The following is a 20676-nucleotide window of genomic DNA, read 5'->3' as shown; positions in this document are numbered from 1 at the left end:
TGACAAACACACAGGTGGGTGTGAATATATGCCTCAAATTCTGACAGGTTGGAGAAATGGGGAAGTGATTGCAGCACAACCACACTCCATTAGGGGTGCTTCGACTCTCTCTGTGTCTCTATCTGGCAAACACATGTACCCTCTGGCAATTAATAAAAGAGTTATTACAGGGACCAGCAGGTGGCATAGTGGTTAAGGTGCTGGATTTCCACATAGCCAACCACATACTTTGAAAAACAGCACTGCTCACCATAGGGAGGTGCAATGATTGAATGTAAATGAGAAATGATAAGATAAAAAATGGGAAGAAAAAGACCAATAACCTTATGGAAATGTGAGTAGATATAAATAGTTTACAAAGAATCAACTTTAAAAGTAAACAACTCTTTAAAATACGTGGAAAGATGTTCAATCTCATTCATAATAGGAAGCGCAAAACGAAATTACAGTGATATGTACTTTTTCATCTATCAAATAGAATAGTTTTCAAACAGCAAGGGTGTGGAAAAATAAGCACTCTCATTGCTGGTGAAAATATACATTGACGTAACTTCTATGGAGGTAACTTAGCAAGATCTTTTTTTTTTTTTTTTTTTTGAGATTTTCACTGTAGGGCGCGTGCGCTCGCCAGACAGACAGAGAGAGACATAGAGACAGAAAGCGAGAAATCACCCCCCAGGGGGGATAGTCACGCCGCAATCCCTTCTCCTCCATTCTCCTCGCGGGATCTTGGGCACGCACGCACACGCGCCAGGCATGAGTTTTAAGCCACCGGGTCCGGGACACGAACCGCGGTCGACTACGTGGGAGTCCAGCGACATAGCCATTACGCTAACTGCTGGTTCCCGCAAGATCTTTTTTAAAATCCGCATGCTCAGAGAAGAACTGGAAGGGCCAGTGTGAGTAGGTGCTCGCCCAATCCTCCATGATGGACTGTTTGTCTCATCCGGGTGTGCTCAGCCTGGCTGCTGGGGTTGGTTGTGGCATGTGCCTGGGTTGGGGCCTTTGGGTACGCTTTGGGATGTTCCCCAAAAGCTCAGCAAGTGAGACAAATGCAGAGACTGGGACTACAGCAAGCATCTTGGGAGAGAGTGGGAAATATAAAATGATTCTTGTTGTTCAAAATGACTTAAAACTGCAAAAAGGAAAAGGGGCTGCCCAGTGCTCCCATGCTGCCGTTTCTGCCTACAAGCCAATTCAAGGGAGAAATCCTGCAATGCTCAAAGAGTGGGAATACTGTGGCCAGCCCAAAGTGGTGGTCAAAGCTCCTGATGAAGAAACCTTGATTCAATGACTGACCCATGCGAAAACGCTTGGACTGACCGTGAGTTTAATTCAAGATGCTGGACATACTCAGATTGAACCAGGCTCTCAAACTGGCATAGGAACTGGGCCAGGACCAGCAGATCTAAGTGATTAAGTTACTGGTCATCTAAAACTTTACTAGGTGGGTTTTTGTATGATATTGATCCCTCCATCACAACCGTTTGAAGCCTGTCAGCAACATTTGAAACTGAATTTCTTCCCCCAACTTAAATATTCTTGAGATAAAAATAAAATCTGATCTATCATGTAAAAAAAAAAATACAGGGAACCAGCAGTTAGCGTAATGGCTATGTCGCTGGATTCCCACGTAGTCGACCGCGGTTCATGTCCCGGACCCGGTGGCTTAAAACTCATGCCGGGTGCGTGTGCGTGCGTGCCCAAGATCCCGAGAGGAGAATGGAGGAGAAGGGATTGCGGCGTGACTATCCCCCCTGGGGGGTGATTTCTCGCTTTCTGTCTCTATGTCTCTCTCTGTCTGTCTGGCGAGCGCACGCGCCCTACAGTGAAAATCTCTCCCCCCCCCCAAAAAAAAATACACATGCTCTTCAGTCAAGCAACTTTATTCCCACTGTTGTTTGTAAAAAAAAAAAAAAAAAAAATTGGAAAAAATCTAGGGCCTGTCAACCAGGGACTGGATCAGTAAATAATGATACAGTGGACAATCAGGCAGCTCTTAAAATGGGCAACTATGGACAGTTAAGGACAATTATGCAGCTATTTAGAAAAAGAATTTTGTAATGCACTGATATGTACAGATTAGCAATTTGTGCTAAGTAAAAATGTCTCTAGATGTTTTACCAGGAAACTGGTAATGGCGGATGGCTCCAGAGCTGAGCAGATTTACTTTGGATCTTTTGATCCTTTTGGATTTTGTACCAATGTGAATGTATCATCTGTTTTTTTCCTTATCAACTTTATTGAGGGATCATTTATATACAGTTGAGCATCTCTGTTTAAAACGCACCGTGCAATGGGCTCTGAAATTTACTCTTGCGAAACCAGCACCGCAGTCAAGATACAGAATATTTACATCACCCCATGCCCTTTGCCATTCATTCCTCTCTGAGCCCCGGCCTCCAGCGACCACGGATCTGCTTCCTGTCACTTGAGATTAGTTTGCATTTTATATAAATGAAATCACAGTATGTACTCTTTTGTATGTGGCTCATGCACTCTGCATAATGAATTAGAGATTAATTTGTGTTGTTTTGTATCAACAGTTCATTTCTGAAGAGTGCTCTATTGAATGGATGTCCCATATTTTGTCCATCTAGCCAACTGTTGATAAATATTTGGGTTGTTTACAGATTTGTACTGCATTAATAAAGCTGTTCGGAACATAATAAGTCTTTGCATGGAAAAGTGTTTTCGTTTCCTTTGGTAAAGTACTCAGGAGTGGAATGGCTATGTGGTATGGCAGGTCTATATTAACTTTTAAGGAAATGCCAGTTTTTCACAATGATTGTATCATTTTCCATTCTCAACACGAGAATTGCAGTTTCTCTACATATTTACAAATACTTAGTGTTGTTGGCCATTTTAAATGTAGTAATTAGATAACTCCTAGCAGTTCCTCCCCCCAAAACTATAGCTAATACTATGAGAAAGTTGAGTGTTAAAATTGTGCAAAGGGAAGTGTATTTGTTTTCTAACACCATGTAACAAATGACCACACATTTAGCAGCTTTAAACATGCATCTCAGCATCTGTGGGTTAGGAGTCCAGGCAGTAGCTTTCCTGGAGGTTCTCCTCAGGGTTTCACAAGGTGACACTCAAGGTTTCTGCTAGGCTGACTTCTTTTATGGAACTCGGTGTTCTCTTCCAGCTCACATGCCGTTAGAACTCAGTTCCTGTGTTGTTGGAATGAGGCCTCTGTTTTCTGGTTCACGGGCTCTTATAACATGGTGGCTTATTTCTTTAAGGCCAGCAAGAGAATCTCTTCTCTAGTCCTGCAAGACAGACTCTTATATAACATTACACAACTTAGCATATGTAAAGTAACTTAATGTAATGCAGTACACTGCACAGTTTTTTATAAAGTAAGGTAGAGCATGAGTTTCGATCATTTTTGTCACTTTCTATTGTTTAGATATAGGTAACATCTCACTTGAGTATGTAGGTCCATACTCAAGAGGAGCAAGGACATGATCCCTTGGGTGGGAGGATCATCCTACCGTGTGTCCAACATGCTCAGGCAATGGTTCTCAAATTTGAGTGTGTGTAAAAATCACCCGGGGGGAGGCTATTAATAGTGAAGATTCCTGGGATCTAGCCCCAGTATTTCTCAATCAGTCTGAGGAGGGGCTCAGGAATCTGTTTTATTAAAGAACAGTTAATTTCTCAGATGTATCTGAGGCAGGCAGTCTCCAGGCCACAGCTACAAAAACACTGTCATATAGGTTACTTCATGGCTTTGGAGAGGGGTACACTTGGATCTGAGCCTCCCGTTTGCCAGTAAGCAGGTGAGCTCAACAGATTCCATGTTCTCTTCTTTTTTCTTTTTCCTTTTTTAGAGAAAGATTTTTGATAAAGGGCACATATGTTCCACTAGAGAGACAGAAAGTGAGAAGTCACCCCCCAGGGGGATGGCCATGCCACAATCCCTTCTCCATTCTCCTCTTGGGGTTTTGGGCATGCACACACACGCATCCAGCATGAGTTTTAAGTTGATGGGTCTAAGACTCGAACCGTGGTCCACTAAGTAGGAGTCCAGCAAGGTAATCATTACACCATTTGCTGATCCCCCATCTTCTCTTCTTGAAGACCAAAGGAGAGGGCTGCATATTATAAGCAGAGTTTTATGGAGACAAAGAACATAGCTAGGAAAGAGAAGCTTAAGACTCAGAAAACTCCCTCAGAGCAAGTAATCCACTAAGACATTGTCAAAAGGCAAAGTTAATAAACTGAAGTAAAACCAACCAGTAATGTGATCTTTGATAAAGTTTATATCATCATTCTACTTAATAGATGTAAAACATTGACAAGTCACTTAACATCCCTGAGCCTCAAAGTTTATAAAACGAAGATAATGTCTACTTCCTAGTTTTGTTACCCACATAATGAGGCACTGAAAGCAAAAAATATGCATGACATTCAAATATCTGTCAAATCCTATCTAGAAGATTATAGTCTCTAAAAGGAGTCTAGAATGTCTAAATATTATAATGCTGATGCTTTTGTTTTTTTTATAAGACCAATTAAAGAAACTAGGGAAGCTAAGACTGATACAATAAAGATAAATATGAGAGGCAATGGACCATCATACATAAGGATATCACTTATATTACCTGTCAAGGAGATAAACTGTGTGTAGAGAAAATAAGTTTGAAGACTGGGTTACCTATACGAAAATAAAATCACAAGATTTAATTTTTCTTCTGTGAGCAGAATAGACAGAGAGAGAGAGAGACAGCACCCCCAATAGGATGGCGACTCCATGATGCACGCCCAGCCTTCAGCCCGCTCTGTCACAGGTAAGTGTGCACCCAGCGAACTCAAGGAAGAGCCTGAACTTGAATCAGGAACCCTCCCATGAGGGATTGCCTGGTGGCATTCCATTTACCATGACACCACTGTCCAGCTCCCACAAAACTATTTTTTAAAAATACTAAAAAGGGGCCAGCATATGGCATAATGATTATGTTGCTATACTCCCACATAGTATACTATGGTTTGAGTCCCAGATCCAGTGACTTAAAAACCCATGCCAGGCACATATGTGTGCATGCCCAAAATTCTAAGAGAAGAATAGAAAAGGGATTGCGGGGACCAGCAGTTAGCATAATGGCTATGTCGCTGGACTCCCACATAGTCGAACGCGGTTTGAGTCCTGGACCCGGTGACTTAAACTCAGGGCGGACGCATGTGCATGCGTGCCCAAGATCCCGAGAGGAGGATGGAGGAGAAGGGATTGTGGCGTGACCATCCCCTCTGGGGGGTGATTTCTCGCTTTCTATCTCTCTGTCTATCTCTGTCTGTCTGGTCAGCGCACGTGCCCTATGGCAAAAACCTCTCAAAAAAAAAAAAAAGAAAAAAAGAAAAGAAAAAAGAAAAGGGATTGCAGCATGGCCATCTCCCCGGGGAGTGATTTCTCACTTTCAGTCTCCTGTCTTTCTCTGCCTCTCTGGGAAGAACATGTGCTTTATTGCAAAAATCTCTTTAAAAAAAAAAAAAAAGACTGAAAGGATGGAATTATCCTAATATCCTATATATCCATGAGTATATAAAAAACATAATACCATATAAAATAGATTTTGTAGTCACAAATATGAAGGGTGATAATATATAGAGAGTGATAAATGTCTAACAATTCTCAAGTTTTCAGTTCCAAATAACATAATAAAGACATGCAAAAAGCTGGTTAAAATTAAAGAGCAAAATAACATAATTGCACCTGGATTCCTTGGTGCTTCATTAAGAAGTTTTCATTTTCAAGAGAGAAAATGGGGGAATTAAATCATGAGTGACAAAGAAACGTAATTTAAAGCAAATGATCATATCTTTCATTGTTGCTGAAAGACAGTCAGTATGGTTATTTGTTCCTTATTAAAACTTTGCACTTAGATGTGGAGGTTTTTATTCTCGAATGACAAAACCATGTGCTTAATCTAAAGAACCCATGGCATATTTTTTAGAGATGCCTGAGAGTTCCTCTCCTCGAAAGCAGACAAAAAGGTTCACTCCCAGTTACCCTTCACAACATGGTATTAGAAATGCTGGTAATAGCAGTTTGGGAGGGACATAAAACTATAAAGATAAAAAATACTACTCCAGTTGACATAATTATATACCTGAATGTTCCAAGAAAAGCATCCTCTGAATTACTATAAATAATAAGTGAATTCAGCAAAGATGCGAGCCAAGAGAAACCCACATAGGACAATTGCATTTCTATCTGTCAGTGAAATATAGCTGCATATTAATACAAACATAAAATGAAAAAGAAAGATTCCATTCATAACCACGAACCAAAAATAAATGTGCTTAAGGATTTTTCCCGAGCCACAAAATTTATTCCAAGAGAATTATTAAACCATAATAGAAAAAGTACAAGAGGAAGTGAACAAATGAAGAGCTATACCAGGTCATTTTTAAAAAATATAAAATCTAATAAATGTGGAACCAGCAGTTAGCATAATGGCTATGTCGCCGGACTCCCACATAGTCAACTGTGGTTTGAGACCCGGAACCGGTGGCTTAAAACTCACGCCGGGCGCGTGTGCGTGTGTGCCCAAGATCCCAAGAGGAGAATGGAGGGGAAGGGATTGCAGTGTGGCCATCCCCCCTGGGGGGTGATTTCTTGCTTTCTATCTCTCTGTCTCTCTGTCTCTATGACGAGCGCACATGCCCTATAGCAGAAACCTCTCAAAAAAAAATCTAATAAATGTGGTAAGTGTTTCAAAATTGATAGATTCAATGTAATACTAGCATAAGGGCTTACAAAATAATGATGGAAGCTGAAAAATTGTTATCAGTCTTAAAGAATAGGGAAAAAAATAAGACTGTCCCACAGGACTTAAAATGCATTACAATAAGAACATTTATCAAAGCTTCAAATCTCTGGGGCCAGCAGGTGATGTGTTAGTTAGAGTACTGGACTCCCACACGGCTGACCACAGTTCAAGACCCAGACCTGGCAGCTTGCTTTCTCACTTTCTTTCTCTGTGTCTCATTCTGGTCAAATTAAAAAATAATAATGATAAATCAAATGAAATAAAAATAGTTCTTTGGAAAAAAAAGAACTTGAAATCTCTAAACAGAAAACAAAAAAATGAGTATAGCATCTCCACCTTAAGCTTGACATACCAATTCCTAATTCTAAACGGTTCCACCTACAGACTGCTCCATCTCAACAAATAGCAAAACTACCCTTCCAATGGTCTGACCAAAATTTGTGGAATCAACCTTGGCCTTTTTTTTTTTTTTCCCACTCTGCACATCTAAGAAGTCAAAAACACATCCAGAATCTACCACTTCTCACTGTCTCACCTCCACCGGGCTGGGCTAAGTCACCATCACCTCTTGCCTCTAGGATAGGAGCACACTAGGAGATCTGCCCTCTGCTGTTGCTCTCCTAAGGTCTTTGTCACCACCACAGCCAGACGGCCTTGGGCAGCTATTAAGTCAGACCTTACCTTTCCTTTGAGCCAAACCATCCAAAGGCTTCCGATCTCCCTCTGTGTAAACAGCAAATCCTTGCAGTGAGTGTATGGCTAGATCTTTGCAAGATCTGCTTCCTCCCTATAAGATCCAGGTCCCTCTTTTCCCAATATGATCGTCTCTCCTCTTTCTTGAACTCAAGCTGCTGTAGCCACTCAGGCCTCTTGCTAAGTCTCGAACACATTGGGCATCTTCCTGGTCAGAAATTGCTGTTTCCATACAGTCACTGTTCCTTCTACCTAAAACCCTCTTTCCCCCAGATATTGACACACTTATTCCCTCTCCCGTTCAGAACTGTGTCCAAGTATCATCTTCTCAGAGAGACTGTCCGTAAGCCCCCCACTGAAAAGTCCAACTTTGCACTCCCACCCTTTCCTACCTTAGTGGTTACTTATTTATCCACCTACCAACTATTTGCAAAATTATCTTCCCTATCACCACCAGAACGTTAGCTCCATGAGGGTAGAGTGTTTGTTTTATTTATGACTGTATTATTAGCACCTAGAACATGGTCTGGCACATAATAGGAGTCTAATAAATATTTGTTGAGTGGATGAAATAAAACAGAAATTCCTGTAACACAGCAATTCTATTTTATAAGCTTAATTTATAACAAAGCAGAAGTAACACAATAATATAGAACGATTTGACTGCTTGCTACTTGTTGTTTAAGCAATAGGATAATAAAAAGCAAGTTAATGCCTTAGGTTAATATAGCACCCCATATTTAATAACACATTTTAGAAGGATTAAAGTAAGACCCACATTATTATTTTTTTAAATTTTGCCAGGGGGTGCATGCACTCTCCTGAGAGAGAAGGGAGAGAAAGGTGAGAAAGCACCCTCATGGCAGATGGTCATGATGCAATTCCTTCTCCTCCATTTCTCCCTCCTGTCGAGATTTTGGGCATGCACATGCGCCCAGTATATTTTTCAAGCTGCTGGGTCCAGGACTCACCGTCCAGTTGGCCATGTGGGATCTAACTCCCTAAACCATCACTCCACTAACTGGCCCCACTAATTTTTTTTCCCTCAGGTTTTTGCCATAGAGAGACAGAGAGAGAGAAAGTGTGAAATCACCTTCCAGAAGGGATGGCAATGCTGCAGTCCCTTCTCTTCCATTCTCCTCTCAGGATTTTGGGCATGTGTGCACATGTGCCTGGTGTGAGTTTCTTGCCACTGGATCTGGAACTCAAACTGTGGTGGACCATGTGGGAGTCCAGCACCTTAGTCACCACACTACCTGCTGGCTCCCTGATATTTTTAAATTGGGAAATTATAACATGGCCATTTTATGTTTAAGGGGTCTCGAATGTCTGACTATTGAAATGAAAAGTATTGGGACCAGCAGCTGGCATAATGGTTACATCGCTGGAGTCCCATGTAGTTGACTATGGTTCAAGTCTTGGACCTGGTGGCTTAAAGCTCATGCTGAGCGCTTGTGCATGCATGCCAAAAATTCTGAGAGGAGGATGGAGGAGAAGGGATCGTGGCATGGCCACCTCCCCTGGGGGGGTGATTTCTTGCTTTCTTTCTCTCTGTCTCTTTCTGTCTCTCTGGCAAGCACATACAGCCTATAGCAAAAATCTCTCTCAAAAAAATATTAAGGATGAAATAAAGAAATATGCATATGTAAGGATTATTCTGAAATTTACAGTCAATACACATAAAACAAAGCTGTAGAAATAAACGATGTGTGAAAAATATAATTATTAGATACTAGTTCCAAAATAGAAAAGAGCTAATACAGATACATAGTCTGTGACTAGAATTTACTCAGTAAGTTGTCAAAGGAGATGAATAGTTTATTCCCAGATAAAAAGGAAGAATAGTTATCACATTAAAAGAAAATACAACTTGGAAAGAAATAAAGAGAAGCACATATAAACAACTTTATTGTATCATTCCAAAACTTTAAACTAATAAAAAATAAAAATGATCAACCCCATTTTTTTTTGGAGAGGTTTTTTTTTTTTTTTTTTTTTGCTATAGGGCATGTGCACTTGCCGGACAGACAGAAAGTGAGAAATAACCACTCTCCCCTGGGGGGACGATCACACTGCAATCCCTTTTCCTCCATTCTCCTCTTGGGATTTTGAGCACACATACACATTAATCCAGTGTAGGTTTCAAACTGCTGCGTCCAGGATTCAAACCATGGTCAAACATATGGGAGTCCAACACCTTAACCACTATGCCCCCTGCTGGCCCAGATAAACCCCATGTTAACAGAACTATGGAAAACAGGTATTTACTTACATATTGCTAATGACAATATGAGTTTTTAAAATCTCTTGAAAAAACAGTAAATGATATGTGTTTAAAGTTTTCAAAATGTTTTTATCTTCTCCACTATTTGTTTTAAAGAACTTTTTATTTATTTAATTCCATTTGTTATTGTTGTTTTTTAAAATTTGACCAGAGAGAGAAAGAGAGTAAGGGAAAGTGAGAAAGTAAGTCACCAGGTCCGGGACTTGAACCATGGTCAGCCATGTGGGAATCCAGCACCCTTATCCACCACACCACCTGCCGGACCCTCCACTATTTATTATACTTTAGGAAACTTATCTACAAGGAAGTAAAAAAAAAAATTAAGCAAACAAAAAGGTTTTATACTGCATAGCTTTAAAGTAAAACATTGGAAATGACCCAAGTGCTAAATAATAGAGGAATTTCTCAGCAAACTTTCTTATAATAACATGTTGGACATTAAAAATGACAATGTGGGGACTTGAGGAATGTGATGTCAACACAGCAGAGATACCATCAAAGAGATTGAATTTGAAGGGTGAGCTTTCTGTAACCAAGCCAAGAGAGGTCCCTCTTGGGTCAGAATTCTAATCCTTGGGACAGTGCTTGTCCAGAGCTTATTGTACCAGATGGAGAACCCTTTTTACCCAGGGTTATGGCCACTCTCAAGACCGGACAGTCTAAGAAACTCCCTGGTGAGGCTTGAAGTTAGGATTTAATTTATCCTCAAGGATGCTATTAACTCTGCCTCATGGACACCCTTGCCCTGCAGTAGGCAGAAGGGAGGCGGCTGCTGGGCAGGCAGGACTGAAAGTCGGAAACTGAGCTCAGACTTATCAGGGAGCGGGTGCCCACTGTGAAGGAAGCCATAAAGCCACTCCGAGATGGCCCCTATGTCCTGGAAACTAGAGAACTTCATGGGAGCCCTGGGCCAGGGAGGTGCTCTCAAGGCAGGAGTGCCACCTTGGAGGTGTGAAAATGGTAGAGTAAGGATTCCACGTTAGAGAATTCTGGGTAGACCCAATGCCCTCTCTTTATGATGCAGGATGCATGAAAGCCTGGGAGAGCAAGATGGAGTGCAGCTGCAATTTATTACCCAACTCTTACTCCCGGTCCACAGGAAGACGAGATGTTTTGCCTACCTGCACATCAGACTGCCTGGATTTGAATTCTGAATCTATCATTTATCAGTTGTGTGGTCTTGGGCAAGTCACTTAAGCTCATGGCTTGAGTCCACCCTGGGGAGAAGAGGATAACCATAGTGCTTACCTTACAGGGGTGCCCTGAGGATTCGATGCGATAAAGCATTCTCATTTCAGACTGCCTGGATTTGAATTCTGAATCTATCATTTATCAGTTGTGTGGTCTTGGGCAAGTCACTTAAGCTCATGGCTTGAGTCCACCCTGGGGAGAAGAGGATAACCATAGTGCTTACCTTACAGGGGTGCCCTGAGGCACGGTTAATTCTCATTAACCCTTAGCGCTTGACTGAGCGAGAGCACTCAGTGTCTCCTCCCTGCAGCAAATCGTCTAGCAGCGCAGCATGGAGAATCAGAAAGGACTGGATCAGGTTAGACCACCAGGAATTTTTAGCCAACTCTGAATTTAACAGGACTCATTTTTGTTGTTGTTGATAAGATTAACTTGGGAGGAGAAAGAAGGAAGGCTTTCAGGGCATTCACTCAGAGATGCCAGGTTACTGTGAAGAGACTGGATGCCCCTGAACCTTTGAGTCTCAGCTGGGGTGCCAGGTGGGTTCTTCCACTTACCAGAAGCCTCCTCCCAGTCAGCCATGGGGTCCTAGCTAGAGGCAGTTCCCTTTGAATTGTCCCTGGTATGGCAGAACTGTACTCAAATGGGGTCATGGGGCCACTAGGCACTAGACCACAAGTGCCTTGTAGACCCCACCATGAGGGAGACAAGTCCAGGAACACACCCAGGAATTTAGGAAGTGAATACTTTTTCTTTCTTTCTTTTTTTCATCCTGATGATCGACTGCCCATTGGCTGAGCGTAGTAGTGTCAAAATTGAATCCTGATGTGCGTGCATTTTCTCTGGGAACAATTACAAATTTGGCAGATGGGGGCAGTGAAGAGACTGAGTAGAGGCCTGGAGGACAGGAAGAATGTCTCCAGGGCATTTTTGGAATCTGTGCTGTCTAATGAGCTATGTAATCTCTTCTTCTACGTCTGCAAGGGAATTTTGCTAAAGACCGACATCTTTTAAGACACTTTTTGAAGTTAGATTTAGATTTATTTGTAACATTGTGCAGTGATGGTCCTTAAGGCAGAGGCTATAATAGGAGCCCATAGATAGGGGGTTGGTTATTCATATAATTATTTACTCATTATTTATGTGAGACTCCATGTTAGAAGCTAGGATATGGAGAGCAATGGGAATAGTCCTTTGCCCACGTATCATTTACCATCTACTGGAGACACAGGCATACATAAAATAAAAGACAAATGATAAGAGTGATGATAATTGTGGCAGGTGGAATAATGCTCCCCAAAGCTCTTCAGATCCTAATTCCTGGGGCCTATGAATGTTAGCTTAACTGAGTGGGCCCTAAATTTAATCACAGCGGTCCTTACAAGATGAGGGAGGGAGATTTGACCACAGAGGAGCAGAAGGTGATGTGATAATGGAAGCAGTGATTGGAATGACGTGCTTTGAAGATGAAGAAGAGGCCACATGCCCACAAATGCAGGTGACCTCCAGAAGTCGAAAGAGGCAAGAAACCAATTCTTGCCCAGAGCTTCCAGAAGGAACCAGCCCTGCCTCCACTGTGACTTTTGCCCAGTGAAACTGATTTCAGACTTCTGATAAGAATAAATTCGTGGGTCAGTCCCATAGCCTAGAGGTTAATGAAGCCAGATCCCACATGGCCTCATTTTTTGTTGATGACATTAACTTGGGAGGAGGAAGAATGAAGGCCTTCAAGACATTCACTCTGGAGATGCCAGGTTGATGTGGGAAACTGGATATTTCAAATCTCAGTTCAAATCTCAGTCCTGACAGCTTGAAAAACATGCTGTGTAGGGCCTGTAGTAGTTAAGGTGCTGGACTCCCCCATGGCTGACCGCAGTTTGAATCTGGAACCCAGCAGCTTGAAAATCACACTGGGGGGACCAGCAGGTGGCATGGTGGTTAAGGCGCTGGACACTCCCACATGGCCAACCAGGGTTCAAGTCCTGGACTTGGTGGCTTGTTTTCTCACTTCCTCTCTCTCTCACTCTCACCCTCTGTCTCTCTCTGGTCAAATTAAAAAATCAATGAATGAATAAATAAATAATAAAATAAATAATTATTTTTAAAAAAATCACACTGGGTGCATGTGTGTACGTGCCCCAAATCTCAGGAGGAGAATTAAGGAGATGGAATTGTGGTGTAGCCATCCCCCTTGGGGGGCAGGGTGATCTCTCACTTTCCCTCTCACTGTCTCTATCTCTTTCTGGCGTGTGCATATGCCCTATGACGAAAACCTTAAAAGAAAAAAAAGAAAGAAACAAAAATATACTGGGTGTGTGTACATGCATTCCCCAAATCCTGACAGGGTGGGGAGATGGGGGAAAGGGGATTGTGGTATTACCATGTTCTGCTGGGGAGTGCTTGCTTTCTCCCCTGCCTCCATCTCTCTCTGCAAGTGCACATACTCTTTGACAATTGAAATAAATAAATTTTAAAAACGTGTGTTGTTTTAAGCTACTGAGTTTGTGGTCATTTGTTACATAGCAGTAGCAAACGAACACATTAGTATTGGCACAGAGTGGGATGGATGCCCTAATTACCCTGTTGATATTCAGTGCTAACAGGTGTCAGGAGGGACATCAGAGGCGGATGCCACTGACTCCCAGTGACAAAAGCTGGGAAGGGCTGGCATGCCTAGCACTCTGAGGTGGGGAGAGGTGAAGGGATTGCCCAAGGGTATTCACACTCATTGACTGATCACCTACTCTGGACCAGGTTCTGTGCTGGGATTGACGAGGATATGAAGATGATTAAAGAGAGTTCTCATCCCGCAAGGGGCTTATAGTCCAGCAGGGGAGACTTGGCCTAACAGCTCTGGGTTGTCATTACACTGGACCAGTAATAGAATCTTTTTGAGTTCAGGTCCTTTCTTGTAAATCATAAAAAAACTCTACTTAACCAGATATGAAGACCAAGTGGTAATATATATATATATACACACATACATATACACACACACATACATATACGTAATTGCTTTATAACCTATAAAATATCATAGAAATAAAAGGCATTCTCATAATGAGGCTTAAGAAAAATATGACAAGTACCTAAATAGCTTCAAGACATATGTGAAAGAGACAAATTATGTACAAGAGACTCAGATGAAGTTACAGAAGAAATGAGCTCTCAGTCGGGGGATCAGGAAAGCTTTCTAGAGGGGTGACATTTTAGGAGCTATGGTGGGATGGCAGTAGATCTCAAGTGGAGAAAGAGCCTGAGGAAGGACAGAAGGAAGAACATTACAAGATGAGTTAAAAGGTAGATTGGGCCTTGATTGTGCAGGGCTACCTGTGCCCTTTGTAGGTAGGTGATCTTGAGCTTCTGGGTGGTGAGGAATGATGGTGGTGTGGAGGTTGGCACCTTTATAAGGCTGAGTCCAGCTTTCCACAAACTCTCCTTCTTTAAAAAATAAATAATATTTCATGGGAGTGAGAGAAGAGAGAATGGCAAGCACCTTCAACAGGGTCATGCTGTAACATGAGACCCTTCTCCTCCCCATCCTTCCCAGCCAGCCTGGGTCATGGTTGTGCATGCCTGACATATACAAGTCAACCTGGGATCCGAACCTGCACTCTTCCATGTGGCTCCACCATAGCTTAGGCAGCATGTTACCACTGCACCACCAAGCTGGCCTTTCCATAAACCCTTCTTAACCCCCAGATTATTCCCTCAACTTCCCTACTTCCACTACCTCAACTTTAGAGCAGCTACCAACTCCACTTTACTGTGTCCCAAGTGGAACCCAGGCAACGTAACTCCAATCAATGCCCCTTTCTCCATCAATGCTGTTTCAACGCCAGGCACAGAGCAAGGGACTGAGTTGAGTCTTTTTTCCCCCCTTAAAAAATGCTCTCAAAAAATTTTTTTAATGAGAAAATTGCTCATTGTCAAGATATGCAAAGGATGAAGAGAATAGTCTCTGGGAGAGGGGAGCTATCTTGTGAGCCAAAAAGGCAAATGGTGTTTACAGTATGTTCTATTTGGACCTCTACTGATATTCCCATTACAGTGTGCTAAATACTGGGGTGTGTGTGTGTAAGGGGGTGTTTCCACTAAAGTGAAAGTCGTGGTTCAGAATTTGATTCTTGGTTAAAAAATAAAGAAGGAAAGAATTGATCTGGAAGTTGTATTCGTCTTCTTTTTCTGTTTTGTTCATTCCAGCTCAATTGAGGTCAACGGAGCGCCTGCTCTGTACCCATCTGTGTGCTGGGTGGTGACTCTGTGAATGGAGTTTCAATATGGTGGTGGTGGGGGAGGCAGGTTCAGGTGAAATTTCTCTACCCTGGTATTTGAACTTTTAACTCAGAGAGTAATCATTTCTTTCTTTTAAAATTTTGCCAGAGGGCATGTGCAGTCAGTGGAGAGAGAGAGTGAGCAAGCAAGAAAGCACTCTCCCCACGCAATTCCTTCTCTTTCATTTCGCCCCCCTTTCAGGATTTTGGGCAAGCATGGATTTTCACCTGGTGTGTTTTTCAAGTTGCTGAGTATGAGACTCAAAGCACATTGCCAGCCATGTGGGATCCAGCTGCCTTAACCACCAGCCCACAGGCTGCCCCAAGAGTAATGAATTCTTTTTTTGTTTGTTTATAGACCACAGACTAGTTTATTTTTAACTCCCATCACGCCATGAATTCATAGGGAATAGGTTCCAGTAGCTCAGGCTCCTTTCCATTGGTTCTCACAAAGTGTGCTTCTCTGGGTGGAGCAGGTTGGCGCTTTAGTTGAACCCAGGTACCTTTCTCTTTGGCTTCTTTCTTTTTCTGGTCATTTTCCTTCACACGTTTTTAGGAAGCTATCTCTGCTCTTAGAATGTTTAATATGCTCAATACGCACATTGATTCTCTTGGCAAGAATCTTGCCCTTAACTTGTTTGTTCACAACAATGCCAACAGCATGCTGGGTAACATTGTAGACTCTTCCAGTTTTGCCATGGTAACATTTGTGGGGCATTACTTTTTGAACAGTACCCATTCCCTTAATGTCTACAATGTCACCTTTCTTGTAGATTCGCATATATGTCGCCAACGGAACAACTCCATGTTTTCTAAAAGGCCTAGAGAACATATATTGGGTGCCTCTCCTCTTTCTCTTTGTGTTCGTCATTTGGGTTCATTGCTGGAAGATGGTGGTTCCGGCCAAAAGGAAGGCAAGAGTAATTAATTCTAATGAAAACTCTAAAGCCCATTTTAAATTCTCCTCCTCTGAGGAGATCCTGATCATTAACTAGATGCATTCTTTCTTTCTGTGTCTCTTTCTCTGTCTTCCTTTCCCATCCCCTCTCCTCTAGATAGGGGTGATGTTTTATTCTATATCTCCCAGGATGTTTTAGATTTCAAATATTCTATTATTATAGAATACACTATAATAGAATTGCAAATATTTTGACCACCAAGCAACCAAATAATAAAAAGAGCTGACACTTGCACAGTGTGATTTTCCAGGACAGTTTACAAGTAGGTACTGTTATCATCTCTAACTTACAAATGAGGCATCTGAGGCATAGAGAGAAATAAATGACATACTCAAAGTCATCTGGTCAGATCTTGTGGCTCAAGTTTTGGTTCAGAAAATATGTTCCCCAGGGACCAGCAGTTGGTGTAATGGCTATGTCGCTGGACTCCCATGTAGTCAACCGTGGTTCAAGTCCTGGACCCGGTGGCTTAAACTCATGCTGGGTGCGTGTCCATGCGTGCCCAAGATCCCAAGAGGAGAATGGAGGAGAAGGGATTGCAGCATGGCCATCCCCCCTGGGGGGTGATTTCTCGCTTTCTATCCCTCTGTCTCTCTCTGTCTTTCTGGTGAGCACACACGCCCTATAGCAAAAACCTCTCGAAAAAAAAGAAAAAAGAAAGAAAATATGGTCCCCAGAATTATCCTTTATCCCTCTCCCACCCTTCAGATGCCTCTCCTACCTTTCAGACACACATGGCTTTTTTCCTCTCTGGCCTTGTCTGAAAGCTTTGCATATGTATGTGTTTCAACCTCTCATGGGCAGAAACATTGTTATATGCCTTTGAATGCTCCACCCTACCTGTCTTGGGTATCATAAAAGCTCCATAAATAATTGTGGATTAGGGGACCAGCAGATGGCATAGTAATTAAGGTGCTGGACTCCCACATGGTCAACTGTGGTTCGGGTCCTGGACCGGATGTCCTGAAAATTACGCCAGGTGTGTGTACAGATATGCCCAAAATCCCAAGAGAAGAAGGAATTGCAGTGTGATCATCCACCCTGGGAGGTGATTTCTCACTTTCCTTCTCTCTCTGGTGAGTGCACATGCCCTATGCAAAAAAAAAAAAAAAATTATGGATTAATTAATCAGCTAAGAACACAGAAGATAAAAGAATAAAAAAGATAGCTACAAAAATTATAATACTATGGGAAAATATTCATGATTGCAACATTAAAAATAATTAAAAATGGCATGTACTTTTTGATGTCAACTAGGTAAGAACATAAACACACTATTAAAACACTGGAAGGAAATACAACAGAATGTTGATAGTCTAAATGGTGGGCTTGAGAGTGATTTTTATTTTTTTATTTACCTATAATCAGCTTGTATTAACTTCACAAACAAAACAAAACAAAAGTTTAAAAATAAGTCATCTGCCTAAAGGAAAACAAGCATGCAATGGAAGAGACCAGTTGACTGAAGTGTCGCTCTAGTGATTTGTGGTCTCCCAGGGGACAAGTTGCATGTGTGGAATTTGCGTGTGACATCACCGCTGGATTCCAATGGAGTATATGTAGGGACATATGTTTAAGTGATTACCTATGAATGAGGAAACAAAAAATGTTTTCCCTTCATATAATTCAACTGGTCTATGGACGAGAGGAAATCAGTCCCAGAGAAGTAAATGTCAGAGCTGGAAAGGGGCCTCAGAGATCCTAAAATCTAACCATCCCATGCCTGCTCTGTTCAGGGCACTGATCTAGGTTAATACAGACCAGGAAGAAGGCTGGAATCAGAAATGGAAATCTCACTTCTTCCCCTGCCTAGGTCAAAGTTGCTGTCTGCCTCTGCTGGGAGACCCTCAAGGCTGCCTGTGGTCTAGCCTGGCTGGAAGGACTTGTAATTTCCCAGTGTCCTTGCTGCTGGGAGGACTGTGCCTTTGTGGTTATGTGTGTGTGAGGTCTTGCGATGAGAGTGGGAGGGCACAGGACAGTGAGACCAGGCTTTCTGAAGACTCAAGCCACTGGCCTGGCCAGCTGAGCCAAGGGCTCTCCAGGCCTTTCTGATGAGCTATCCTCTATTCTTGCTAGGTCAACTGGTTTTTGTGACCAAAATGACCATTCAGAGATACCAAATAACCAGTAAGGAACTGACAACTGACTAGCAATTTGTTCTCTGGTCATAGTGCTTAGTATGTTTGCATCTTGCCTTAAGGTAACATTTTGTGGTTCTGTAGATGATTTCAGAAAACATCACAACTTTACATATAGGAATAGAAGCCTAAATTTTTTTTTCTGATTATAAAAGTCATATAAATATATTATTAAAAATTGAGGGTGAGCCCATGGCATGGTAGCTAAGGTAGCTGGATTCTACATGGTCAATTGCATAGTTCAAGTCCCAGACTAGGCAGCTGGAGAAACATGCTCAGTGCTTGTGCATGCATGCCCAAAATCCTGAAAGGAGAGAGAAATGGAAGATCAGGGGTTGCAATGTGGCCATTCCTCATGGGGAGGGATGCTATAACTCTCCTCCACATCCTCCCCCCATTTCTCTCTGGCAAATGCACATGCCTTCTGGCAAAAACTTTTTTTAATTGGAAAATAAAGAATGAAAGAAGAAAATCAATCGCCCATAATTCTAACCTTTAGTAAAGTCTCTATTAACATCATTGTTTTTCCCTTGCAATTTGTGGTTCCTTCTAATCTTTTCTCTGTGAGTCGATATATGACACACTGTATGAATTTTCAATTCCAATTTTCTTCCTAACATTGTATGATAACCATTTCCCTATATTGCTCAATATTCTTTGAAAGCCATGATCAGTAATGACTGCATAAAATTCCATGGTAATGATGAACTATTATTATGTAACTAGTCTCTAGTATCAGACATTTAAGTTGTTTCCAAGTTTTAAAGATAAAAATATCATAAGGGAAAAAAGGAGACAACCAGTCTTATATACATCCTGATGAATGTACACAACAGCACCTGCGAACTATTGTCAAAAAATTAGCTGTGGACCTACCACAGTGGCATGTGCTGCTAAGATGATACGCTTCCCAGGCAGGAACCATGCACAAAGGCAGGTCTGATTCTTGATCCAACCCGAAGGCTGGGCATGGTGGCATGAACTCTAGTAACTCAGGAGGCTGAGGCAAGAAGATCCCAGACTTAAGGCTGACCTGGGAAACATGGCAAGACCCTGCCTTTGACTCCTCCTCCTTCTCTTCTCTTTCTCCTTCTCCTCCTCCTCCTTCTCTTCTTCCTTCTTTCTCCCTCACTGCTCCTGCTGCCGTCTCTTCTCCTTCTGTTTTGCTTTAGAGTGTATATGCCCACCAGAGAGATAGAGAGAGTGGGGGGATGTGAGAAATACCCCCTGGGGGGATTGACCAAGGCACAATCCCTTCTCCTCTATTCTCTTCTTGGGATTTTGGGCACACACACAAAGAATCAGTATGTTCCTCAAGCTGCCTGGTCAGGACTCAAACCACACAGTTGGCACTGTGGAATCTAGCTGCCTCAACCACTAGGCCACTGACTGGCCCACAAGACCTTATCATAAAAAGAAAAATTAATCCTGAATCTTACCAAGTTTCTAAATCTAACTTCCAATTTGTAGGAAATATGGGTGTTAGAGGAAACCGGGAAACTCTACAGGGCAGATGAACCAGTCCCCCCACTCCCCCCCATCAAATAAGCTGCTGGGAAGAAATAGATGAGGGGAGGGGGAACCTATAGAGGCCTAAGTAACATAGCAACCAGTTGCAATGTCTGAACAATATTTGGGTCCATATTTAAACAAACTAAAAAAAAATGTGATACAATTAGAGAAACTGAAATGCTGATCTAGACATTTGATGACATTAAAGAAATTATCAGTATTTTCATGAGGGATAAGAGGACTGTGGTTACATTTTTAACAAATGAATCTTTATCTTTTGAAGCCACATACTGAAATGTTTATGTCTGAAAGGATGCTTCAAACTAGTGGGGGGAGGGGAGGGAACAGCATGTGGGGACATAGCTGGGTCAAGATTGGCCGTAATTGTTGAAGCTGAGTGATGGGTACGTGGGGGCTCATCTTACTATCTCTACTTCCGTACACATTTGGTATTTTCCATAGTCAAAAATTAGAAAAAGGAACAAAGGAAAAGGAAGCCAACTTCTCTGAGAGCCAAGTGCTGAGCTGGGTGATTTTGCTATCTCTTTACTTGGGTACATGTTTGATATTTTCTGTAATTAAAAATAAGAAAAAAGAAACAAAGGAAAAGGAAGTCAACATCTCTAACGGCCTCGTGCTGAGCTGAGCATGGAGAAAAGAGGCCTGAGAAGATAGGCCTCATGTTAGTGCCAGCTCTCACATTTATTGGCTGGGAGTCCTTGGGTTGTTTACTTAACCTCTCTGAGCCTCAGAGCCCTCAGTATAAAGCTGATAGGATGAAACCTGCCTCACAGGATTGTCGAGGAAACATGATACTAACGGAGAAAGTGTGTGGCCAACAAAGGA

The 20676-nt window shown here is 42.1% G+C and overlaps 1 pseudogene; it reads left to right on the top strand.

Moving 5' to 3' along the window:
* The first annotated feature begins 555 nt into the window (after positions 1–555).
* On the top strand, positions 556–1447 carry LOC102493372 (peptidyl-tRNA hydrolase 2, mitochondrial-like; annotated as a pseudogene).
* Positions 1448–20676: the final 19229 nt, after the last annotated feature.

This window comes from Tupaia chinensis, unplaced genomic scaffold, assembly GCF_000334495.1.
Source record: "Tupaia chinensis unplaced genomic scaffold, TupChi_1.0 Scaffold000270_1, whole genome shotgun sequence".
Classification (NCBI taxonomy): Eukaryota; Metazoa; Chordata; class Mammalia; order Scandentia; family Tupaiidae; genus Tupaia; species Tupaia belangeri.
The sequence above is the reverse complement of the archived record's forward strand: the minus strand, read 5'-3'. Positions and strand labels throughout refer to the sequence as shown.